The 27,911-nt window shown below is 44.0% G+C and overlaps 1 protein-coding gene and 1 pseudogene across 2 annotated transcripts in view; both read right to left on the bottom strand.

The window, feature by feature from the left end:
- Positions 1-27,911, bottom strand: part of LOC137562726 (beta-1,3-galactosyltransferase 1-like) — a 258,153-nt gene that overhangs the window by 77,831 nt on the left and 152,411 nt on the right. The gene's annotated exons all lie outside the window — the stretch shown is intronic.
- Positions 24,522-26,165, bottom strand: LOC137562165 (general transcription factor II-I repeat domain-containing protein 2A-like; annotated as a pseudogene).

Below are 27,911 nucleotides of genomic sequence, written 5' to 3'. Positions count from 1 at the left end.
CGACTTTTTAGGACAATTCTGTACCTTATGACCCTCCTCTGCACAGTACAAACAGAGTTGTTCTGTTTTCCTGCGATTCTTTTCCACCCGTGTCAATTTTGATTGTCCAATTTGCATTGGCTCTGCCGGAGGTGACATATCTTACAGGAGAGGCGTAGGAGACATATCTTACAGCATTCCTTCCCCGGGTTTGTTTCTGATAGCGCAAACGGCGATCAACCCGTACTGCTAAAGAGATTGCCTCAACAATAGACTTTGGTTCAGGGTGTCCCAACATCAAATCAGAAACCACGTCTGATAGCCCTGATAGGAAACAGTCTAACAAAGCAAATGTCCCCCACCTAGCTGACACAGCCCACTTCCTGAACTCAGCTGCGTAGACCTCCACCGGATCCTTACCCTGACGTAGAGTCTTAAGCTTCCGCTCAGCGGTAGAAGCAATGTCCGGATCATCGTAAATTATGGCCATAGCCTTAAAAAATTCCTCAACTGATGACAAAGCCTCATGCCCTGCCTGGAGGCTATATGCCCATGTTTGTGAGTCCCCTGACAAAAGGGTCTTTATAAACGTGATTCTCTCTGCCTCAGTTCCTGATAAATTGGGTCTCAACTCAAAATAAGACATTACACGATTTCTAAAGTTCTGAAAGTCAGATCTATGACCAGAAAACCTTTCGGGTACAGACATACGCAAGTCTGTAACTGGAGGAGATCGCACTGCATTCACAGCCGTTTGAAGGACTTGTATGGACCCAGACAAAGCAGTAATCTGGGTCTGATGGCCGTCCAACACCCTGATGAAATTCTCCACCGAGGTGGTTAGTCCATCAAGACGGCTGTTGAGTGCATCCATTTTGTTTTTAAGGTCTGCCGTTCTGTAATGATTGGTGTCAGCACACAGAGAGAATCTGATTATTGATGATCTGCAGAATCATCAACAATACAGATGTATACCTGATTATGGATGATCTGCAGAATCACCAATAATACAAGTATGACTAACCTCTGGACACCTAATGAAGTGTAAGTGGTTGGTGCAACTGTAGGCTATCTCCCATGAGGCGGGAGACACAGATAACTCGGGCCAGAGACCACCTGAGGGGCAGGTGGCCCTCGGCTGTGCAGGGACTATCTCCTAAGAGAGGGTATAGAGATAATCTGGCAGCCAGTGATTCCCTGGTAAACTGGTAATCAGACTGTACTGCAGCCAGGGGACTACAATGAGTAGAGGCCACTGGCTGCACTGCAGGCAGGACTCTCTGAGGACCAGGAGTCCTTGCAGCTAACTGACACTTGGTGGAATAGTGTCACAGGTAGTACAGACAGACTGAACACTCTGAGGATAAGTGACAGCCAGGAGGGTCGGGCAGGCCAGGTCGGCAACACACGAGCAGATAAGGTACAAAGACAGAAGGCTGATTCGGTAACCGGGTACAGGCAAGGTTTGGCAACTGGTAGGCAGATAGGCAGAGGTACCGAATCAGAAAGCAAGAGAGAGGTCGACAGAGCAAATGGTCATAACAGATATAAAGCACAATCCTAGTCTGGGGTGTGAGGTCCTTGGTCTCGACACCCAGGAACTAGTCTAAAGAATAACACAGCAATGACACACGCGCGTAGCTCTCCATCTGTGTGCACTAGAAGGCCCAGGCAAACCAGACGCATGCTGCTGTGCGGAAACCGCCGTTCTGAACACGGAGACAGCTGCCCCGCCGCCACACCGCGCGGCGGCATCTCCGCTATTCATTACAACTATGTTCACGAAAGCCATTGCACAAAGTGAGGGTGCCGTTAAGGCTAGCTTTATTGTTTCAGCAGATATTGCAAAATCAGCTCGTCCATTTAAGGAGGGAGAGTTTATAAGGAAATGCATGATCAAAGTATGTGACATTGGCTTCAATTCATCAAAGGGTGTTCGATAACAAAATCCCAGTCCTTAAAATACCGCATTCGGTATTTTACATTTCACTGTGCTAATTCATCAATATTTTCCCATGTGTGGTAGAGGTTCGTTAAGTTACCGAAGTACTAAGGCTTCAGTTCATCAAAGGCTGTTAGATAAGGGCAGAGTGGTGCAGAGCAGCTTGGAATGTCTCTGTGTTGTTACAAGCTGATAACAATAGAAGGCATCCAGACATCCCTTTACATGTAAACGTGTGTTATATTTACTGTTACTTATACTGCCTCTGCTGCTCTGAATCTGTCCATCAGTGTTTCTTAACATTTTACTTATTTGCCACAACGTAGATAAACTTCCTGGAGACTTTACAAATGCCATGCTTGGTGATTTCACCACATGCATCTTTGTATATTCAAACAGGGACTCAAAGGGTTAAACCAGGAGGACATCTGGGGATATCTTTTGTCCCGTTATCTCTGCTCACTGCCTGGGAGGTCTGGAAGCTTGTGTGGAGAAGCCTGTGTGACCTATCAGCAGCACTTGCAGGAGAACAGGGGCTGTTTCTATTGGCTGCCTGCTCCTGTTAATCATGAAAACATTCACACAGAAGGCTTTCGAAGCCTGTAACGACAGGGGAGAGCTGGAGATAAACACCGAATGTGTTAGCGAATGTGGTAACCTTGATGAATTAACATTTACTGACATTTGCTGACATGTGTTGAGCACAAGTCGGTAATTTATCTCATTGCTCTGTGATTTCAGCTTCTCATTCGGTAACAGCTTTGATGAATTAACATTTTCTTAAGTGCTCTGTTAACTCAGCTGTTTTCAGCATTACCGAATGCGGTAATGCTTGATGAATTGAAGCCATTGTATGTCCCGTTGATGAGAGCTGTGATGCATTCGACACTGCCCAGCTGGCAATCTTCATCCGCGGAGTGGATTCAAACCTGTGTGTTACTAAAGAACTATTGGGTTTAAAATCCATGCATGAGACAACAACTGCCAAATACATTTTTGAGGAGGTTGCCAAGTGTGTTCATGATATGAAACTACCTTGGAATAAACTTGTGTCAATAACCACCGATGGTGCACCCGTCATGTGTGGAAGAAAGAATGGATTGGTGGCCAGAATTTGGCAGAAGATGCAGGAGGAGAACTGTTCAGTAGAGATGGCCTGAACCTCCGATTTTCGGTTCGCGAACTTCCGCAAAAGTTTGGTTCGCGTGAACTTTCGCGAACCGCAATAGACTTCAATGGGGAGGCGAACTTGGAAAACAAGAAAAAATTACGCTGGCCAGAAAAGTGATGTAAAAGATGTTTCAAGGGGTCTAACACCTGAAACGAGACATGGTTGAGTGGGATAGATGTCAAAAGTCCCAGAAATAAATTTGGTTTTGATGCAAAGTAGTGTTTTAAGGGCAGAAATCACATTCAATGCTAAATTGCAGGCCTAAACTTCCTCCCTCCTTCCTCCTCCCCCTCTCTTGTCTTGTCTTGTCTTTCAGAGATTTGTAGGATGTCAAAAGCGAGCTTACATACATTGGCCAGGAATCGAACCCAGGTCAACAGCTTTGAAGGCAGCTATGCTCAACACTATACCACCAACACTACATGCTGAAGCCAGCCTAGCATGTACCATTGTGATATACCCAAGAGAAAAATGAGCTTGCTTAGGGATTTGTAGAATGTCAAAAGCAACCTCACATACATTGGCCAGGAATCAAACCCAGGTCAACTGCTTTGAAGGCAGTTACGCTCACCACTATACCACCAACAGCTGACCTGGGTTCGATTCCTGGCTAATGTATGTGAGCTGGCTTTTGACATCCTACAAATCCCTAAGCAAGCTAATTTTTCTCTTGGGTATATCACAATGGTACATGCTAGGCTGGCTTCAGCATGTAGCGTTGGTGGTATAGTGGTGAGCATAGCTGCCTTCAAAGCAGTTGACCTGGGTTTCAATGTTTTCTAGAAGAGTGTTCCTGAGAATTTTCAGATGTCCCATATCACACCGAGGTGAGGTGGCCTACGCCGAGGAAAAGTACTAACCAGATGTTTTGAACTACGTGAAGAAATGTTCCTTTTTCTAGAAAGTAAAGGAAAAAATACAGCATCACAATTCAAGAGTACAGAATTCTTGTCGCAACTGGCATTTCTCAGTGACATCATGAGCCATCTTAATGAATGTACTGAACCTACAGCTTCAGGGGCGTGATCATGTTATCACAGACATGCATGATGCAGTAAAGGCTTTTAAAACAAAATTGTGCCTGTGGAAGAATCAGATGCTTGAAGGAAACCTGGGTCACTTTCCTTGCTGCAAAACCATAGCGACTGAGATGTGCACCACATTGTTCCTAAGTGCTGATTTTGTTGAGGAACTCGGTGAACTTGTTGCAGAAACCTTCAGAATACCCCATGAGGAGTTGGACTGCTAGTCCCAAACCTGTCAGAGCCATCAGGTCAGGTGAAGACACCTCCTGTAGGTCACAGCTGCATGATTAAAGACTTGTTAAAGACTCCCACTAAAGTTGATGTCCCCAGAGACATCATCCTTAAAACCAGAGAAATGATTCTAAGAGCAGCCAGAGACCTGGGTCCAAATGGTATCGGGGACTACAAAGTGCAGATTTTTCCAGATCTCTCCCCCACCACACTGGCTAAAATAAAGGAGATGAAACCTGTGACACTTGCATTGCAGAAGAGAGCAATCAGATACAAATGGGGATATCCATTTGCATTGGTTTTCATCATCGGCCCCAAGAAATACCAGGTACACTCCCTGCAGGAAGGTCTCAAAGCACTAAAAGAAAATGGAATGCTGGAAAAAGAAAGCAGTCACAACATGGATATAAGCAACTCTTACAAGAGATCACAAAGAGACTGGTCGGAAGTTGCTCACCACTCCACAAAGAAAACCAAAGATCATCACACTACTCCGTCAAAGATACCTACGGCACAAAGGCTTCAGACCCCCACTCGTTGAACTCTCAGCTGGTTCATGTCACATACTCTACAAGGTCTCTGGTGATGTTTGGCTAACCCTCAGGGGTCCAGCCATCGCTATGTGTCATCACACTAGCCTTATGTCTACCACAGTCCTACCTGCTATTTGCTATAGTTTACTTATGTCTTTCTGCAGATTCATCACAACGTTAATAATGTTTAAGTCTTACTTACTGTTGCTGTTATAGCTAAGTTCAAAATCCCCCAAGTAATGCTATTGATCTAGTTAGTTTTAACTTTATGCTAAAGTTACCACACCATCCTCAGGCTCCTTTCAGTTTCCTATTAGCTTATGGTACAAGGCCCACCTGTGCTCCTACTTGCTGCCCACAGTTGTGTTTCCTCATGGTTAGGGTAATGTTATCCTTAACTTCCCCCACTATATTTGACACTATCACCATTTCTAAATCATCTGTGAGTCCTATGTATCCAGATCCCACTTATAGGTTACGACAGACCTCTTGCTTTTTCTTTGAGTACACCTTGATTTTGATTGCCATGCCCTCCATACTTTGTACTTTTGGTATAATGCACTCACATCAGATAACCTCACACGCTGACAAACAGTATGAAAATTTTAACACATAATGTGCAGGGATTTAACACGCCCACAAAAAGATCCAAATGCCTGAAATATTACAAAGAGAAGTCACGTGATATAATTATGCTTCAGGAAACACACCACACAAACACCTCACACCCAAAATTCTTCCTGAAAGAATACCCCACCTAGTTCATGTCCAATCAACCCAGACAAAAGAAATGTGGAGTTCTTACTCTAAAGCCTCGTCTACACGAGGCGATCCGGCGGCTCAATTAGCCGCCGGATCGCCTCTGCCGCATCCCCGCGCGTACCCGCCGTGTGTCGGATTCGATTCCCCGCCGGCGCCGCTTATCTTCCGCTCGATTCCCTGCCATTGTCCCCTCGCGGGGAACGAGCAGGGAATCGGCGGTAGCAATGTAATGGATAGCAGACATACTGCCGCAACAGCAAGCGGCATGGCGGCTATCTCCGCGTCGCAGCCGGCGGTTTCCGCCGCGCAGTTACATGCTGGTGCTTTGCCTGGTCCTTCTATCGCTCATAGACTAAGGGCTACGCGCGCGCGCGCCGAGCGACAGGACCTTTATGCATCTAGAAGGGGAGTCAGCTGATCAGTCGGTCAGCTGACTCCAGCTATGCTCCGGACTGGCTGAGTGACTGGGGCGGCGCTGTGGAGCGCGTTTAGTATATATAGGACCTGCCTGTCAGTTGCTCCGCGTCTGCTGTTGCAAATGCTACGTGTTAGCACTCAGACCTAGTCAGATCCCAAAGTGTGCTTAGAACCAGCAGGAGCTGGGGATCCACACTTAGCCAGATTCTGTTGATAGCTTAAAGTACTAATTGAATTGTATTATTTGTTATGACCTTCTGCTAGCTTGACTATTCTTCTGCTTACTGATCCTGTACCTTTGCCTATCTGATATAGTTGCCGACTCTGCCAGAAACACTACTCTGATTTAGTTTCCTGTCTCTGTACCGTCTCTGTCCGCTCGTTGCCAAACCTGCTTGTCTGACTCTCCTGCCCTCGCCAGTGAGTTAGTCACTGGTGAGGGATCCTCTGCTAGTATCACCTACTCCTCAGGTGAATACTAGTTGCAGTACAGTCTGAATCACCTGCTCCTCAGGTGATCAGTAGCTTCAGTACAGTCTGAATCACCTGCTCCTCAGGTGATCAGTAGCTTCAGTACAGTCTGAATCACCTGCTCCTCAGGTGATCAGTAGCTGCAGTACAGTCTGAATCACCTGCTCCTCAGGTGGTCAGTAGCTGCAGTATAGTCTTAATCACCTGCTCCTCAGGTGAATAGTCACTACGGTACTATCTCCTCTACCAGCTCCTCAGGTGATAGTGGCTTCAGTATAGTCTGAATCACCCGCTCCGCGACACCAATCGTTACAGAACAGCAGACCAAACATTATGGACGCACTGCGTGAACAAGTTGGAGTCCTGACCACCGCGGTAAACAATCTAACCGGGGTGATTAATACCCAACAGACTCAGATTACACAATTGTCTGGGACTGTACAGGTACTCCAAACGGCCGTTGATGCAGTGCGATCCCCTCCAGTCACGGACCTTCGCATGTCCGTACCTGAAAAGTTTTCTGGGCATAGATCTGACTTTCATGGCATGGCAGCTATCTCCGCGTCACAGCCGACGGTTTCCGCCGCGCAGTTACATGCTGGTGCTTTGCCTGGTCCTTCTATCGCTCATAGACTAAGGGCTACGAGCGCAGGCGCCAAGCGACAGGACCTTTATGCATCTAGAAGGGGAGTCAGCTGATCAGTCGGTCAGCTGACTCCAGCTATTCTCCGGATTGGCTGAGTGACTGGGGCGTCGCTGTGGAGCGTGTTTAGTATATACAGGATATTCTCAAGAAATTAGCATATTGTGATAAAGTTCATTATTTTCTGTAATGTACTGATAAACATTAGACTTTCATATATTTTAGATTCAAATACACACAACTGAAGTAGTTCAAGCCTTTTATTGTTTTAATATTGATGATTTTGGCATACAGCTCATGAAAACCCAGATTTCCTATTTCAAAAAATTAGCATATTTCATCCGATCAATAAAAGAAAAGTGTTTTTAAAACAAAAAAGTCAACCTTCAAATAATTATGTTCAGTTATGCACGCAATACTTGGTCGGGAATCCTTTTGCAGAAATGACTGCTTCAATGCGGCGTGGCATGGAGGCAATCAGCCTGTGGCACTGCTCAGGTGTTATGGAGGCCCAGGATGCTTTGTTAGCGGCCTTAAGCTCATCCAGAGTGTTGGGTCATGCGTCTCTCAACTTTCTCTTCACAATATCCCACAGATTCTCTATGGGGTTCAGGTCAGGAGAGTTGGCATGCTTCCATCTGCTGAAAAGCTTTATGGAGATGAAGATTTCATTTTTCAGCACGACCTGGCACCTGCTCACAGTGCCAAAACCACTGGTAAATGGTTTACTGACCATGGTATTACTGTGCTCAATTGGCCTGCCAACTCTCCTGACCTGAACCTCATAGAGAATCTGTGGGATATTGTGAAGAAAAAGTTGAGAGACGCAAGACCCAACACTCTGGATGAGCTTAAGGCCACTATCGAAGCATCCTGGGCCTCCATAACACCTGAACAGTGCCACAGGCTGAGTGCCTCCATGCCATGCCGCATTGAAGCAGTCATTTCTGCACAAGGATTCCCGACCAAGTATTGATTGCATAACTGAACATAAGTTTTTGAAGGTTGACTTTTTTTGTTTTAAAAACACTTTTCTTTTATTGGTCGGATGAAATATGCTAATTTTTTGAGATAGGAAATTTGTGTTTTCATGAACTGTTTGCCAAAATCATCAATATTAAAACAATAAAAGGCTTGAACTACTTCAGTTGTGTGTAATGAATCTAAAATATATGAAAGTCTCATGTTTATCAGTACATTACAGAAAATAATGAACTTTATCACAATATGCTAATTTTTTTAGAAGATCCTGTATAGGACCTGCCTGTCGGTTGCTCCGCGTCTGCTGTTGCAAATGCTATGTGTTAGCACTCAGACCTAGTCAGATCCCAAAGTGTGCTTAGAACCAGCAGGAGCTGGGGATCCACACTTAGCCAGATTCTGTTGATAGCTTAAAGTACTAATTGAATTGTATTATTTGTTATGACCTTCTGCTAGCTTGACTATTCTTCTGCTTACTGATCCTGTACCTTTGCCTATCTGATATAGTTGCTGACTCTGCCAGAAACACTACTCTGATTTAGTTTCCTGTCTTTGTACCGTCTCTGTCCGCTCGTTGCCAAACCTGCTTGTCTGACTCTCCTGCCCTCGCCAGTGAGTTAGTCACTGGTGAGGGATCCTCTGCTAGTATCACCTACTCCTCAGGTGAATACTAGCTGCAGTACAGTCTGAATCACCTGCTCCTCAGGTGATCAGTAGCTTCAGTACAGTCTAAATCACCTGCTCCTCAGGTGATCAGTAGCTGCAGTACAGTCTGAATCACCTGCTCCTCAGGTGGTCAGTAGCTGCAGTACAGTCTTAATCACCTGCTCCTCAGGTGAATAGTCACTACGGTACTATCTTCTCTACCTGCTCCTCAGGTGATAATGGCTTCAGTATAGTCTGAATCACCCTCTCCCCGGGTGATCAGTACACTTGTTCAACATATTACTACCCTCTCCACGGGTGATCTATATCATTATTGTCTGCATCTCCAGCTTGCTGGAGTTAGTACGCATCTCTTATATAGAGATATTCCTCTCTCCCAGCTCCTCTGGGAGAACAAGTATCTCTATCATTACTGTTGCACCAAACACCTGTCCTTACATTGGTTGTCCTGGTTCTGGCTATACTAGTATTATTGGTGATTCTGCAGATCACACATAATCAGGTATAGCATCTGTATTATTGGTGATACTGCAGATCACCAATAATCAGAGAAATCTGTTCTCACTGACACCAATCGTTACAAGCAAGATCCGACCTGTCGGATCTTATCAATCGAGCCGCATCAGCGGCTCGATTGATAAGTGTCATCGGCACGTGTAGACGTAGCTTAATACATAAGAGAGTCCCCTTCAACCTAATAAACAAGATAAGAGACAAAGAAGGATGCTTTCTGTTGGTGTTGGGAGAAACAAAAAACATTCTGTCCAATGTGATAAATTAAACAGGAAGTGTAGGCCAAAGCCCTAATCTTGGTGGGGGGCTGCTTAGTTTGCTTTGCAGCAGGCAGGCTATTAGCTAGGGGGAGGGACTAGCTGCAACACAGGTGATAAATTAAACAGGAAGTGTAGGCCAAAGTCCTAATCTTGTTGGAGGGCTGCTTCACTTCACTGCTGGGAATTGTGAGCACTAATTATAATACATTTCTGTTTGTAAATTGTGTTTTGCTACTGCAATATCTGGTGGATTGTGCATTGTGGTTCATCTGATATCAAGCAGCAAGTGTCAGTTTTTAAAAGTACAATTTTTTTCTTTTCCCTCTAGTTTGCTTTGCAGCAGGCAGGCTATTAGCTAGGGGGAGGGACTAGCTGCAACACAGGTGATAAATTAAACAGGAAGTGCAGGCCGAAGTCCTAATCTTGGTGGAGGGCTGCTTCATTTCACTGCTGGGAATTGTGAGCACTAATTATATTACATTGCTGTTTGTAAATTGTGTTTTGCTACTGCGATATCTGGTGGATTGTGCATTGTGGTTCATCTGATATCAAGCAGCAAGTGTCCGTTTTTAAAAGTACAATTTTTTTTCTTTTCCCTCTAGTTTGCTTTGCAGCAGGCAGGCAATTAGCTAGGGGGAGGGACTAGCTGCAACAGGAGGTATTTGGTCAGCTTCAAGACTCAGTACTGAGCTTGCTCAGTCTGTGGCTTGCTCACTAAGTGGCTTCGACACAAGTGGCATAGGAGTTAAAAACAGCCGTTACAACACAGGCACAAAGAGAGAGGTGAGAGGAAGTAGGTAAGGACTAAAAAAAAAAAAAAAAAAAAAAAAAAAAACCCTTCAACCAATATTGTGTTTTTTTTGCATTGGTTAGAATGTGCTAGGCACGTTGTGGTGTAGTCTTTAAGTTTTGAGGACTCCACCCCAGCTTCACTCACTCCCCCTCCACCCCTCCCCCCTCCTCCCCCTCCTTCCCCTCCCCCACCCCTCCCCCTCCTCCCCTCCTCCATCCCAACTTCACTCACTCCCCAACTTCACTTACTCTCCCTTTCCTCCTCCCCAGGTACACTTACTCTCCCGTTTCATCTTTTATCGCCACAGTTTACTTTAAATAATTTTTCCCCACACAATAGTCATCATGTTGGACTATGCTGTACAGTGTACATCCTGCAACATGTATGCATGCCTTGATCAGCGGATTGAGGGTGTTTACTGTAGCCCTGGGTGTGTGCGCGTGTTGCTCAGTTAGAGGCGGAAGTCGCAGAGCTAAATAAGCATCTCGCAACACTGAGACGCATACACAACATGGAGAAGAGCTTGGATCTCACGATCCAGACACTGGATGGAACCGTTGAAGATGAGGTGGGTGGAGTACAGTCGGACCAAGAAGCAGAGGCAGCCGCTAGTTGGGTCACAGTTAGAAGGGGTAGGGGAAAAAGTGGCAGGGAGGCTAGTCCCGAGTTGTCCCTCACTAATAAGTATGCTTGTTTGCGTAATATTGGGGAGGATGATTCTGGAGTAGCAATGCTGCAGCAGGATGTGCTCCTTAGCAACCAAGGGGCAGACTGCTGCAAAGAGAAAGGGAATAGGAGTGCAGCTAAGGCTAGACAGGTACTGGTGGTAGGGGATTCAATTATTAGGCGCAAAGATAGGGTAATCTGTCGAAGAAACCATGAATACCGTACAGTCTGTTGCCTCCCGGGTGCTCGGGTTCGGCATGTAGCGGAAAGAATTGACAGATTACTGGGTGGGGCTGGGGAAGACCTGGCTGTCATGGTACACATTGGCACCAATGACAAAGTTAGTGGGAGATGGAAGGTCCTCAAAAATGATTTTCAGGTACTTGGAGATAAACTTAAAGCAAGGACCTCCAAGGTGGTGTTTTCTGAAATACTGCCAGTGCCACGTGCTACATCTGAGAGACAGAGGAAGCTTAGGGAGTTAAATAAGTGGCTGAGAAATTGGTGTAGGAAGGAAGGGTTTGGGTTCCTGGAGAACTGGGCAGACTTTGCAGTCGGCTACAGGTTCTACAGCAGGGATGGGCTGCACCTTAATGGGGAGGGTGCAGCTGCATTGGGGGAGAAGATGACTAAACGGTTGGAGGAGATTTTAAACTAGGATCTGGGGGGAGGCAGGAGGATAAAGTCTCAATACGTAGACAAGATAAGGTAAAAAGACAGTGGGAACCTAACATTATGGGGGGTGGAGAGGGGGGTGGGGACAGTGTAAATATTAAGGAGGTTGGCAAAAATTCAAGTAGCCCATTTCATGTAAACAAAATTGGTAAATGTGGTGGTAAAAATATAAAGTGCATGGTAACCAATGCTCGGAGCCTTGCAAATAAAATAGACGAACTAGAGTTCATTCTGAATGACAAAGGCTATGACATTGTGGGAATAACCGAGACATGGATGGATGAAAGCCATGACTGGATAGCTAATTTAAAAGGATACAATGTGTTTAGGAAGGATAGTACAGGGAAAAAAGGTGGAGGGGTTTGTCTCTTTGTTAAGAATTCTTTTACAGCTGTCCTCAACGATGAGATGGAGGAAGATTGCGAAGATGTGGAGTCCGTTTGGGTAAATATTCATGGTGGAAATAAAAGTTGCCAATTGCTTATTGGGGTATGCTACAGGCCACCTCTTATTAATGAAGCTGCAGAACTGCGATTACTACAGCAGATTGAAAAAGCTGCAAGTAAAAATGAGGTCATAATTATGGGCGAGTTCAACTTTCCAGACATTGACTGGGGTATTGAGGCTGCCCATTCAAGTAAAAGCTGCAGATTTCTGGCAGCACTACAGGACAATTACTTGACTCCACGGAACCAACTAGGGGGAATGCGTTACTGGATCTGATCATTTCTAATAGACAAGATAATGTATCAAATGTGCAGGTTCAAGAACATTTGGGAAATAGTCATCACAAAATGATAACGTTTGATCTGGTGACTGATAGGCCACGGGGCAGCGGGACCACTAAAACTATGAATTTTAGAAAAGCAAAGTTCAATCAAATGAGGCAGGCACTAAGTTTGGTGAACTGGGATAATGTACTACAAGGCAGTGGTGCTCAGCAAGATCTCAGATATCCGAGTTACCCAGATAATCCGAACTTTTTTTCACTATCCGAACTGTGAATAGCAATTCGGATATTTTTTAAAATCCGAATAGACTATCCGAGCAAACTCGGATTTCCTATCTAAAATCCGAAATCCAGGCGAATAGTTAGTTCAGATATCCGAGCAGAAGCCAAAATCACCTTCAATGGCAAAAATCCCTTTTGATCGGAGAGAAAGAGAGTGAGAGAGTGAGAGAGAGAGAGAGAGAGAGAGTGTGTGTTTTTTTTACCTTACAAACCGTTTTTGAAGCATTTTAAAGGCCACTTCCGGTTTTCAATCCAGATATCCGAATCCGACCGGATATTGGGTTCGGATATCCGATTCTACTCGGATACCCAAAAGTTCGGATTTGGATATCCGATTCGGATCCGGATATCTGGGTATCCGAATCCGAATGTATTCAGATTTTAAAAAGGGGTATCCGAGCACCACTGCTACAAGGGGAGAACACTGAAGGGAAATGGCAAGCTTTTAAACTTATACTCAATCAATATTGTAGTATGTATATCCCATATGGAAACAAAATATCTAGGAATAAAAAAAGGCCTCTATGGATGAATAGAAAGGTTAAAGATAAAATGAAGAGGAAAAAGAATGCCTATAAGGTCTTAAAACAGGAGGGGACCAAGGCTGCACTAAGCAATTATAAGGAGTGCAATAAAAATTGTAAAAAATAAATTAGGCAGGCAAAGATTGAAACTGAAAAACAAATCGCTAGGGATATCAAATCTAACCCAAAAAAGTTTTACAAGTACATTAACTCTAAAAAAAAGAAAGGTTGACTGTATAGGACTCCTAAAGGATGAGGGTGGGAACTCAATGGTGGATGACCAAGGTAAGGCAGAGTTATTAAATGCTTTCTTTGCTTCTGTCTTCACAAAAGAAACAGCACTGTTGAAAATTACAGAGGCAGAATAGTCTCAATCTTCTAACTGTAATATTAAATACTTAACGCAGGAAGAAGTGAAGGCAAGACTAAATAAATTAAAAATAGACAAGGCACCTGGCTCGGATGGCATGCATCCTCGGGTCCTAAGGGAATTAAGTTGAGTTATAGATAAACCCCTTTATCTTATCTTTTGTGACTCTCTTTCAACTGGCAGAGTCCCAGTGGATTGGTGTACAGCCCACGTTTTCCCATTAAGAAGGGCAAAAAATCAGATCCAGGAAATTATAGACCTGTAAGCTTAACATCAGTTGTATGTAAACTATTTGAGGGGTTACTAAGAGACACTATACATGACTTCATACTAGAAAATAATCTTATTTCTCAGCATCAACATGGGTTTACTAAAGACAGGTCCTGTTTGACTAACATGCTCAGCTTTTATGAGGTAATGAATGCTAATATGGATATTGGGAATGCTGTAGATGTGATATACTTGGACTTTGCAAAGGCCTTTGACACTGTTCCCCACAAAAGTCTGGTGAAAAAGTTGAGGATGCAAGGACTGGGGAAGAGTCTGTGTGCATGGATAGGGAACTGGCTAATGGACAGAAAACAAAGAGTTGTGGTCAATGGATCGTACTCAAAATGGGAGATTGTTAGCAGTGGGGTACCACAGGGGTCTGTTCTGGGTCCAGTGCTCTTCAATTTGTTTATTAATGACCTAGTAGATGCAGTAGTGAGCAATGTTGCTATTTTTGCAGATGATACAAAATTGTGCAGAATCATCAACTCTCAGGAAGATAGCGTCATATTGCAACAGGATCTGGATAGGATGGCTATATGGGCACATACATGGCAGATGAAATTCAATGTTGAAAAATGTAAAGTCATGCATTTTGGACGTACTAATGGTCTAGCACCATCCTACTAATATAATAAATGGGAAAGTTCGGATGTTTGGATGTTTGTTACTCGATCACGCAAAAATGGCTGAACGGATTTGAATGAAATTTGGCACACACATAGTACATTACCTGCAATAAAGTATAATATACTTTTTATTCCCATAACCAAAAAGGGGGCGGAGACAAATACAAATTTCACTGGAAAATGTAAACTGCAGCCATTCTTACACTGTTAATGGTAGGGTTCTCAAACTTTGCACAGTTGGTCGTTGGGTGACTGGGATTAATATTCAGAAAGGTGGGTGGAGTCTATAAAAGCCAATCAAAATTAACCTATTGATTTTCAAGGGGAATATTTACATTACTGCCATTCTTGCACTGTTAATGGCACAAGCCTCAAACCTGGTACAGTTGATCATTGGGTGACTAGGGTTCAATTTCAGAAAGGGGGTGGAGCCACAAACAGCTAATTAGATTTGTTTCATTTCAATGCAAATTATTGATGCCAAACACCGCAAAGATCACAAACTTGGTAATTGATTAATTGTGTGTTAGGGTTAGAAAAGTAGGCACAGCCAACACCAGCCAAATACGTAAGCGGGCAACGCTGGGTCATAAGTGGGCGGAGACGAATACAAATTTTACTGGGAAAATGTAAACAGCAGCCATTCTTATACTGTTAATGGTAGGGTTCTCAAACTTTGCACAGTTGGTTACTGAGTGACTGGGATTAATATTCATAAAAGTGGGTGGAGTCTATGAAAGGCAATCAAAATTAACCTATTGATTTTCAAGGGGAATATTTACATTGCTGCCATTCTTGCACTGTTAATGGCACAAGCCTCAAACCTGGTACAGTTGATCATTGGGTGACTAGGGTTCAATTTCAGAAAGGGGGTGGAGCCACAAACAGACAATTAGATTTGTTTAATTCCAATGCAAATTATTGATGCCAAACACCGCAAAGCTCACAAACTTGGTAATTGAATAATTGATTAAATGTGCGTTAGGGTTAGGAAAGTGGGCACAGCCAACACCAGCCAAATACATAAGCGTTCAACGCCGGGTCATAAGTGGGTGGAGACAAATACAAATTTTACTGGGAAAATGTAAACAGCAGCCATTCTTACACTGTTAATGGTAGGGTTCTCAAACTTTGCACAGTTGGTTACTGGGTGACTGGGGTTAATATTCAGAAAAGTGGGTGGAGCCTACAAAAGCCAATCAAAAATTACCTATTGATTTTTCAGGGGAATATTTCATTGCTGCCATTCTTGCACTGTTAATGGCACAAGCCTCAAACCTGGTACAGTTGATCATTGCATGACTAGGGTTTACATTCATAAAACAGGGTGGAGCCACACACAGCCAATAAGATTTGTTTCATTTTAATGCAGGTTATTGATGCCAAAGACCGCAAAGCTCACAAACTTGGTCATTGAGTAATTGATTAATTGTGTGTTAGGGTTAGGAAAAGTGGGCGCAGCCAGCACCTGCAAAATACATAATCGGGCAATTCCGGGTCATCAGTAGGCGGAGACAAATGCAAATTTCACTGAGAAAATGTAAACTGCAGAAATTCTTACACTTTTAATGGTAGGGTTCTCAAACTTTGCACAATTGGTCACTGGATGACTGGGATTAATATTCAGAATAGTGGGTGGAGCCTATAAAAGCCAATCAAAATCCACCTATTGATTTTTAAGGGGAATATTTAATTGCTGACATTCTTGCAATGTTAATCACCTGTACCTGGTACAGTTGGCCACTGGGTGACTGGGGTTCAAATTGAGAAAAGGGGTGGAGCCACATCCAATCAGATTAATTTTATTTCATTGCAAATTATTGATGCCAAAGACCGCAAAGCTCACATACTTGGTCATTAAGTAATTGTGTCTTAGGGTAAGGAAAAGTAGGCAGAGCCAACACTAGCCAAATATATACCCGGGCAACGCCGGGCGTCCAGCTAGTACAAAATAAATGGGATACAGTTGAGGACATCAAACTTGGAGAAGGACTTAGGAGTACTCATCGACAACAAGTTAAATAATCGTACTCAATGCTAAACAGCTGCAGCTAAAGCTAACAAAATTTTGGGATGCATTAAAAGGGAAATAAAAACTCGAGATGCTAGCATAATATTGCCCCTGTTTAACTCTCTAGTAAGGTCACATCTGGAATATGGAATTCAGTTCTGGGCACCACATTACAAAAAAGATATTGCAGTTTTAGAGCAGGTGCAGAGACGAGCAACAAAATTGACACGTGGGATGGAAGGTCTCGCTTACCAAGAAAGGTTAGACAAACTGGGTTTATTTAGTCTAGAGAAAAGATGCCTTAGAGGGGATCTAATTAACATGTATAAATACATCAGAGGGCAATATAATAGCTTGGCGGATGAGCTTTTTGTCCCTAGGCCTTCTCAAAGGACTAGAGGACATGATCTGCGCATGGAGGAAAAACGTTTTAGCCATTTATTTAGGAAAGGGTTCTTTACAGTAAGAGTGATTAAGATGTGGAATGCATTGCCACAGGAAGTCATTATGGCAAACTCTATACCTGCATTTAAAGGGGGCTTAAATGCTATCCTTGCGTTGAAAGACATCCATGGCTACAATTACTAGGTAATGCCTAATGATGTTGATCCAGGGATTTTATCTGATTGCCATCTGGAGTCGGGAAGGATTTTCGCCTTCCTCTGGATCAACAGGGGTATGTGGGGGACGGGCTGGTGTTGTACTTTATACTGGTTGAGCTTGATGGACGGATGTCTTTTTTCAACCAAAATAACTATGTAACTATGTAACTATGCAACACTCTGACTAGCAGTCACTGGTTTGAATGGGCTCATTTCAGTTGCACTGCTCTGCCACCCATTCAACAAATAATTCCTGTAATTTGCGCTCCTGCTCAAATGTGCACTGCAGCCGATAGTGTTCTGGGCATGCATACTTGAGAAATTACGCTGATGTATGACCGGTACTTGTCAAGACTGCATAACACTGTACCGGCCTCAGGTGCTGTGCACATCTGGGAAGGAGCGAGAAATTACAGGGAGAACAGGTAAGTAGCAAACATCCTGTCAAGACCCACTTTGGATGTTCTGGTGTAATTAGAGTGGACCTGAACTCAGAACTTCCTCTCTGCTCTAAAAGATACGCAACAACATAACCTTTAAAGAAAAACATTTCTTTGTTACAGCTGATATAAATTCTGCAATAAATCTGCAGTGTGTCTACTTCCTGCTTTCATGGAAACAGACATATTGTTAACATCCTGTGCTTTCAAATGAGCTTAATTGTTGTGGCAGTCAGGTGACACAGTGTAGAGATCAAATTACAACTAGTGATTAGACACAGATTAGGGGGAATTAGGCTCTCTAAATACATATAGGGTGCATTTCTTTACGTTTTCCTTCTGTCCTGTGCAACAGTTCAGCTACACTTTAAAGCATCTGAATGACATTTATTTATAGTTGCTGAAAAATCTATGAATCTCTTTTGAATGCTGAATGTACATATGGTGGTGTGCTCTAACATACTGACAGTATACAGGAACAAAGTCTGAAGAAGGCTTATTAGCAGAAAGCTTACTCTTTTTCTTTTAAACCAATAAATGGTATAATCCTGATTCAAAACTCTCTGCTTTCGCTGATGGCTTAGATGGTACAATGCTCTACTGCTACAAGAAAGTAAAGTGTTCTCCCCAGAGCCTTTCAGCTGGGCGGAGCGCCCACCTGACCCTGCCCTCCCGCCTGGCTGCCGTTTGCCCTGGTCTGTGGCAGAATTACTGTACTTTCTCCTCTTGAATCATTACAGCGAGCAGAGCAGTAGCTGTGTCTGTGCAGCCAGCTCACTGTCATTCAGGGAGATATCTCCGCCCTCTTCCCCAGCTCCCTTCGTAGTGTAGAGGGGCGAGGAAAGCTTTTATCCCTGCAATTCTCATAGATGGTAGGAACTGAAGGACAGAAAATGAGTCAGGAAAGAGTTAACTAAGGAAGAGAAGAGACCACTGCTGACTGGGAAGAAAAAAAAAACCCAAAGCCATACATTTAGGTAGAGATAAGAGTGTAATTAACAGCTGCTGGGGTCAGTGTCACAGCTGTAAAAGAGAAAGTGAAGAAACTAGCAGAGCTCACTGATGTCTGTGAATGCCTGCATTAAAACTCAGCGGAACTTAGTTCTATCTGCTTTGTGATGTAAATCTCTGGTATTTCTCACATTGACTTGTATGTCGGTCATACAGAGGAAAAGATTATCAGGAGGTGACAGCAGATGCTGATTGTCATAAAACATCAGGAAGTGAGAGAGAGAGATGCAGTGATTGGGGAACTCTGGATTTCATCTATTAGTGCAGAGCAGGGCCCTGACTGGCTGCGCTGCGGGACCAGAAGAGGTGATTTACTTTGACATATGACCTCTTCTCTCTCCAAGTCCTGCCGCCCTTCTGATCTTATCTGATTTTTATTGCCCTAGGCCATGGCCTTTGTGGCCTTCCCAGAAATCCAGCCTTGGGGAGGGGACTTAAACACAACTCTGAACCCACAAAAGGACCACTGCTCATATATGCCAAATTCTAACAGACCACCTCCCCCTAAATCTTTCTTCAGGCTGATAAAGGAGCTGAAGTTAGTTGATACCTGGAGAGAGATGCACCCCAACAAGAAAGATTTTTCTTTATTCTCGAACCCGCATGGTACATCCTCCAGACTAGATTATATCTTTGCTTCAGCTCACCTGAGCAGCGGCCTAAAAGATTCTTGCATATTACATTCATCACTTTCTGACCACTCAGCAGTCAGCTCTAAATTCAGGGACCTATTCCAACTACCGAGCAGACCAAAATGGAGGTTCCCCACCTCCATCCTTAAGAACCCTAGACACCTTACTACAATCCAGGAGGCTCTAGAGAATTGCTTCAATAACAACAAGGTCACAGACATCTCAGTTAGCCACTGGTGGGAAGCCCATAAATGTTACCTTAGAGGAGTGGTTATAGGTATATCAAAGAAAATAAAAAGAGACACAACCACTCAAAAAGAAGCCTTAGAACTCACCCTAAAACATTTGTGGGAATCATATCACGAGAATAAATTCACTTTCACTCTCAAAAAGATACAACAAATTAAAGAACAGTTAGATGCTATTCTTACAGAAGAAGTAGCTAGGACCTATAGATGGCTGGGGCAGAAGTCCTTCTACCTGGCCAATAAGGCCAACTTATGGCTCACTAGACGTCTACTGGACAGACAGAAGTCATCTAATTTTCATCCCCTAAAATTGCAGACTGGGGGCCTTGCACATAACCCAACACAAGTTGTAAGTCTCTTTAGCGAATTTTATGAGAAGCTCTACCGCAATAACAAGTCCTCTACCCCTAAGGCTATACAGAATTTCCTAAAATCACTACAACTCCCACAATTATCCAAGCAACAGTTGGAGGACCTTAATGCTCCTATCACCCTAAAAGAAATAGAAAGAACGATCAAGAACCTTAAACCCTTCAAGGCCCCAGGCCCGGATGGCCTGCCAGGAGCCTACTATAAGACCTTCAGGGATTTGCTTTCCCCCCATCTCAGTGTATACTTTGCCTCCATCAGGGATGGGGCCCCCATTTCCGAAACCTCGAATAGAGCTACAATAGTAGTACTTCCTAAAGGCGATAAAGATCATACCCTATGTAAGAACTACAGGCCTATCTCGCTCATCAATTCAGACCACAAGATACTAACAAAAATCTTGGCAGAACGAATTAACCACCTTAGCGGTATGGACGAGCTCAGCTCGTCCATTACCGCCAGAGGGTGCCGCTCAGGCCCTGCTGGGCCGATTTTGATGAAATAAAGAGCAGCACACGCAGCCGGCACTTTGCCAGCCGCGTGTGCTGCCTGATCGCCGCCGCTCTGCGGCGATCCGCCGCGAGCAGCGGCGAAAGAGGGTCCCCCCAGCCGCCTGAGCCCTGCGCAGCCGGAACAAATAGTTCCGGCCAGCGCTAAGGGCTGGATCGGAGGCGGCTGACGTCAGGACGTCGGCTGACGTCCATGACGTCACTCCGCTCGTCGCCATGGCGACGAAGTAAGCAAAACACGGAAGGCCGCTCATTGCGGCCTTCCGTGTTACTTTTGGCCGCCGGAGGCGTTTAGAAGAACGCCTCCGGAGCGCCCTCTAGTGGGCTTTCATGCAGCCAACTTTCAGTTGGCTGCATGAAATAGTTTTTTTTTAATTTAAAAAAACCTCCCGCAGCCGCCCTGGCGATCTTAATAGAACGCCAGGGTGGGTAACATCTTTCTACCAGATTTGATAAACAACGACCAGGTTGGGTTTGTGAAAACCAGACAAGGAACAGACAACATACGCAAATTATGCAACCTAATACAACTTTCCCATCGCAATAAATCCCCGTTATTACTTTTAGGAATCGATATAGAGAAAGCTTTCGATTCTCTAAATTGGAATTTCCTATACTCTGCCTTGGGTAAATTTGGCTTTGAGGGACACATAATAACAATTCTTAAAAATGTGTATAGTAACCCATCTGCCACCATCCTTACCTCTGGATATGAATCAGATCCCTTTAGTATTACAAGGGGCACAAGGCAGGGATGCCCCCTGTCTCCAGCCCTCTTTATATTAGCGTTTGAGACCTTATTGACCAAAATCAGAGAAGATATGTCCATCAAAGGCCCCTCTATAAACTCTAAAACATACAAATGTAGTGCCTTTGCAGATGATCTGCTTATGACTATCTGTGAACTGCACATCTCACTGCCTAACATTTTAAATATACTGAAGGATTTTGGTATTGCCTCAGGCCTTAAGAGAAATAAAGAGAAGACGGAAGCATTAACGATTAACTTCCCCTCCCCTTTAGAACAACAACTAAGAGACAACTTCAACTTTGTTTGGAAGAACAGATCCATCAAATACTTGGGTATTCAGATAGCTGACACACATGAGGGAATATTTCAATATAACTACCCCCCCCCCCCCCCCTTAATTAAACACTTGAAGGAGAAACTAAGCACCTGGAACAATCTAAGAATTTCCTGGATGGGTCGCATCAATACCACTAAAATGATAATACTCCCTAAACTATTATATTTATTCGGCTCTATACCTTACAATGTCCCAACGCAATATATACAATCATTCCAGAAATCAATATATCACTTTATATGGAACCAAAAAAGACCCAAAATCAAGTCATCTATCATGACCAGACACAGGAACTACGGGGGATTGGGAGTCCCAGATTTGGGGAAGTATTACCTAGCAGCCAGATTTACCCAAATGCTTAATGTCTCCTTTGAAAACCATGACTCTCAATGGAGAGATATAGAGAACCACTATATATCACTGTAACGATCGGTGTAACACAGAGAGGGTCTGATTACCGGTAAACTGCAGTATCACCGAGAATACAGAATATACCCGATTATTGGTGATCTGCAGTATCACCGATAATCAGATATATCTACTAACCTCTGGACACCTGAGATAACAAGTGAGTGATTGGGTGTAACAGTAACACAGTGGACTGTACCTAAGGAGTAGGTACAGTGGCAGTAAGGAATACTGCACAGATGAAAGCTCCTTCCGTAAGCCTACACTCTCCCGGGGGAGGAGCTAAGCAGAATGTGGGAAGGACAGAGTGTGAGTGACACCAATGAGCAGGTGTCACTAACAGATCTGGGAACTGCCTCTAACAGTAAGGCTAGTTCTCGAGGTCGGCCAAGCCAGGTCGTCAACACACAGACAGATAAAGTACAGAATCAGAAGGCAGATACGGAATCCAATAACAGGCAGGGTCAGGTAACGGAGAATCAGAATAACGAGGTACAGAATCAGGAGGCAGGTACAGAGTCCAGGAACGAGCAGAGGTTGGCAACAGGATATCAGAAATAGCAAGGTACCAGATCAGAGTTCAGAGGAATAGTCAGGCATGCAGAAGGTCATAACAAATAATTCAATACAATATTCCTAATGCTAAGGTGTGAACTCCTTGATGTCAACACCTTTGGAAACTATGCTAGAACACAGAAACAGACAAGGCCTGAGTGCTACCACGTAGTGATCGCAACGACAGACAACCAGAGAATGACCGGCACCCAGTATATATACTATAGCGCTCTCCAGCGCCACCCTAAGTGCTGGACCAATGAAAGGTGGTGGAGATGTCAGCTGACCAGCTTGGTCAGCTGACCTTCTTCTGGCTGTCATATAAACTCTGCCTCTCAGCGCGCGTGCGTCATTCTGAACCTGTGTGGACTATCAGTCCCAGCCACACCAGTCACACTTTGCAATGTCTCTGCTGGCCTGCACGCGGGGCGAGTATCTGCACATGTGGTGGCCTCCCCGCGCCTGGTCAGACCGTCAGTAGCAGGCCTATGCGCGCAAACCACCGCGTCAGACGCCGCGGTTTTTCCGTGTTCCGCTATGCTAGCAGCGGAAACAGCCGCCTCATCCTGTGTCCATGCGGCGGCTTTTCCGCGTTTCTTCACAATCACCCTATAAGATTCAAAGCCTGCTCTGGTCCCATCACACCACGGATCTAGATTTTAAGGGGGCATCTCTAATCACTATAGAATCCTTCAAGCTCTGGAACAGATTAAAATATAAATACAAATTAACTACCAAACCCTCCATAATATCCAACATTACTTCAAATCCATCATTCACCCCTGGTTTACAACAGGGAAGCTGGAGCTGGTGGACTTCTAATGGCTTTCTCACTTTCCAGGACTTGTACATAGGAGGCAGATTCATATCACACTTATACCTAAGGGAGAAGTATGACATCCCACTGAGAGAATTTTTAAGATACTCACAGTTACGCCACTGCGCCAAAGCATGGTGGCCCCAAGAGGACAATATTCCCATCACTCCACTAGAACTAGATCTCCAAAAACACAAAAGAATTTCAAGTCCAATCTCCTATATCTATAACCTACTAACTAACCACACAGTGTTTGCTAAACTTAGGTTTCAGAGTTTATGGGAAAGAGATCTGTGTATGGAAATACCTCAAATTTTATGGAATCAGATTTGGAAAAATACAACTAAATGCTCAAAGAATGTTAGCCTTACTGAAACTTCAATCAAAGTCATGCTGCACTCATATATAACTCCTTCTAGATCACATAAATATAATAAAAAAAGGCTCCCCTAATTGCTTCAGAGGCTGCAACACTATAGGTGACTTTTATCACACATGGTGGACATGCCCCACTATAGCAACCTTTTGGAACAGTATATGCTCAGATCTCTTCCATAGCCAACTGATTCCTTCACCTCTTAATGCTTTACTCAATGTTAATCTCACAGCACTCTCATACAAGGAAAATCTTCTACTGGTTAAAATGGCCACCGCCATGAGAATCCAAATAGCTCAAGCGTGGCTCTCCAAATCACTCTCATGGGACAAAGTTATAAAAAGAATAAACAACATTTGCCTCTATGAGTATCTCACTGACTCTTTGAAAGAAGAAGATCCTACACACTTCCTGGACATTTGGAAACCATGGCTTAACTCACATTATGGACAGCACATGGCAAAGTACATAAAGCTATAATAATAACTATAGGACTATGTGAGTTTTTCTCAGATATACTGAACCTTCTACACACCCCTCTGGATACACAGACCACACCTGCATACTAAAAATGGATTATTTAGATGGTTTGCCAAATTAATTTACTAATCTTAACACCTATTCTCTCACTCACTCACTTACTCATTCACTCATTCAACTCCTAAATCCTAATTAACACTCTCTTACCTTCTAATATCCCTCTCTTATGGTATTCACACCAAGAATACCACTCATCTACCCATACTTTAGTTTACCTGTCATTGTTATGGTTATAATCTGACTAAGCGGAAACACCCTTTGCTGTTACTGTGTCTACATTTGTCTACTCTATGACTTATCTTCTCCCACAGATATTCACTGTGTATTAGATCCAACTGTGGACTGTTACTGTTGTATACTTTTGTTCTCCTTTCTTGATATTCTAATAAACTTGAATTGAGAGTAAAAAAGCCTTCACTGCATCATGCATGTCTGTGATAACATGATCACGCCCCTGAAGCTGTAGGTTCAGTACATTAAGACGGCTCATGATGCCACTGAGAAATGCCAGCTGTGACAAGAATTCTGTACTCTTTAATTGTGATACTGTATTTTTCCTTTACCTTCTAGAAACAGGAAAATTTCTTCACGTAGTTCAAAACATCTGGTTAGTACTTTTCCTCGGCTTAGCCACCTCACCTCGGTGTGATATGGGACATCTGAAAATTCTGAGGAACACTCTTCTAGAAAAGATTAAAACTGGCGGTGGTTTAAGCCTTTAGCTCTGATGAAATTGACTGTTTGTGTTACAGTACTCATAACCTCTTCCATCTTTAGAGCCTTTCCGCACAATGACTCTTGGTGTATGATACAGTGATAAGAAACCAGTTCACCTGAACAGTTCTCCTCCTGCATCTTCTGCCGAATCCTGGCCACCAATCCATTCTTTCTTCCACACATGAGGGGTGCACCATCAGTGGTTATTGACACAAGTTTATTCCAAGGTAGTTTCATATCATGAACACACTTAGCAACCTCCTCAAAAATGTATTTGGCAGTTGTTGTCCCATGCATGGGTTTTAAACCCAATAGTTCTTCAGTAACACACAGGTTTGAATCCACTCCGCAGATGAAGATTGCCAGCTGGGCAGTGTCAGATGCATCACAGCTCTCATCAACAGCAAGGGAGAATGCAATTAAACTTTTTCCTTTTTTCATCAGCTGCTCGTGGAGATTCGTGGCAAGGTCTGATACCCTTTCAGTGACTGTATTTCTGCTAAGGCTGACATTTAAAAAGCTTGCCTTTTTTCCGGACATACAATTCCACAGACTTTGATCATGCATTTCCAGGGATGCTCAAATTCGGATTCGGAAGATACCCGGATAGTTGCAATCCGGATATCTCCCAGTAATGCTGTGCGGGCTGGGCGGGGGGGTCAAGCTTACCTCTCTGACGTCTTCTTCGCTTGTCCCTCAGCGCCTCCCACGATGCGGTCCACGCGCATCACATGACTACAAACGCTTCCTCCTTCAACCCGGAAGGAGGAAGTGTTTGTAGTCACGTGACCGCCGCGTGGACCGCATCATGGGAGGCGCCGAGGGACGAGCGAAGAAGACGTCAGAGAGGTAAGCTTGACCCCCCCGCCCAGCCCGCACAGCATTACTGGGAGATATCCGGATTGCAACTATCCGGGTATCTTCCGAATCCGAATTTGAGCATCCCTGTGCATTTACTTATAAACTCTCCCTCCTTAAATGGACAAGCTGATTTTGCAATATCTGCTGAAACAATAAAGCTAGCCTTAACGGCACCCTCACTTTGTGCAATGGCTTTCGTGAACATAGTCTGTCGTGATGACAATTTTTGTTTTAATTCCTCAACTTTCTTGCGCTTCTGTCCCGTGTCTAGATCCTTGAAGTTCTTTTGGTGTCTTGTTTCATAGTGTCTTCTTATGTTATATTCTTTGCTGATGGCTATGTTGGCTCCACACACCAGACAAACTAGTCTGTCCTTTACATTAACAAACAGATAATCTGTTTCACATTTTTCAAGAAAGCTTCTATTTTCCAATTTTCGCTTGGTCATTTTTGAGAGGGGTGATGGGAATTCTTATCTTCCCGTCACAAAATTGGTAGAGTAGACAGAATAGGAATAACAAGGTCTAGAGTTGATGCTTCAAGGGTGGAGGCAGTTTGCTGGAATGTGGTAATCTAATAGTGAGCTGTTGCCAGGGTAAAGTCCGGCCATAAATAAATAGAAACAATCAGTATGTAGTGAAGTGTATTACAAATCAAATATTTTTTTAAAATCAATGTGACTGATAACAGAACAAGCACCAAAGTTCCTTCTGCACATCAGCTGACATGTCACACACCACCACTAATCTGTTCACTCTGGACATCTGCAGTAAACTACACAAAGTTGTCCGTTCAAATCAATGATAAAACCAGGAATATGAATGTAAGTAGAAAAGTAGAGATGTGTGTTCAGCACCTCAGGACATGTACAACCATTAAAGAGAAACTCCGACCAAAAAATTGAACTTTATCCCAATCAGTAGCTGATACCCCCTTTTACATGAGAAATCTATTCCTTTTCACAAACAGACCATCAGGGGGCGCTGTATGACTGATATTGTGGTGAAACCCCTCCCACAAGTAACCCCTCCCACAAGAAAAGTTCGAACTTTTGTGGGAAATAGCTGTTTACAGCTGTTCCCAACTGCCAAAAACCATGCAGCAGCTACATCACCTGCCAACAGTAAAATGTTCACTGGAGTTCCTCTTTAAGTTACAAATTACCGTAAACTGGGAAAATGTAAGGGGGGTGGGGGTTGACTTGGAACAATTAAAAATTGTGATAAGATGTGCACTGGCAGGCCATGCCTTGAGAAGAAAGCATGCAATCTGAAGTGAATCCGCTTCTCCAATCCTTAATAATTTCACAAGGATTACAGGCGTAATTCCAACAGGCCTGGGTCGATTGAGGCGGAAAGCCAAATAGCTGTTGGAAGTTTTACATGTGTGATGCTTGATCACAGCTAGTACAGTAAGGCCTCTTTTCCATGGACACTTGAACTGTGTGCTCAGCAAGCAGTTACCAGGCAGCAGTGAGCAGTTATCAGGCAGTAGTGAGCAGTTACCAGGCTGTAGCAAGCAGTTGCCAGTTTGAGAGGCATTTCACTGCCTATCAACTGTCTGTGGAAAAGAGTCACTAAGTGTGATCAAGTGTCTCACACACACAAGAAACAGTCAATAGCTGTTTGGTTTTGCCATCTCTACTCACCCACTCGCCTGGGCCTCTTGGAACTGCACCTGTAATTCTTGGAAACTATGTAAAGATGCAACAAAATAAAATTCAGATGTACAGTTTAATTTTTTTAAATCAAAGATGGTGTCCAGGCTCTCACCATGCTGCCCCAGCGCTAATCAAGATGGTTGCCCCAGGTGTCCAGCACATCCCCAAATGCGGCCCCGGTGCCCAGCAAAAGTAATGTTATCCCAGGTGCCTATCACCTTAAATATGCCACCCAAGCACTGGATGTTTTAACATTTCATACATTGACAAAATAGTATACAATGTATACTCCTTTTTAGTAGGGATACCCACAGAGCCCAGCACCCTGCTACCACCAAGGGATACCCAGAGCCCAGCACCCTGCTACCACCCAGGGATACCCACAGAGCCCAGCACCCTGCTACCACCCAGGGATACCCAGAGCCCAGCACCCTGCTACCACCCAGGGATACCCAGAGCCCAGCACCCTGCTACCACACAGGGATACCCAGAGCCCAGCACCCTGCTACCACCCAGGGATATCCAGAGCCCAGC

The sequence above is a fragment of the Hyperolius riggenbachi genome, chromosome 3, assembly GCF_040937935.1.
Source record: "Hyperolius riggenbachi isolate aHypRig1 chromosome 3, aHypRig1.pri, whole genome shotgun sequence".
Taxonomy (NCBI): Eukaryota; Metazoa; Chordata; class Amphibia; order Anura; family Hyperoliidae; genus Hyperolius; species Hyperolius riggenbachi.
Note: the sequence above shows the minus strand (reverse complement) of the source record. Positions and strands in the feature narration are given on the sequence as shown.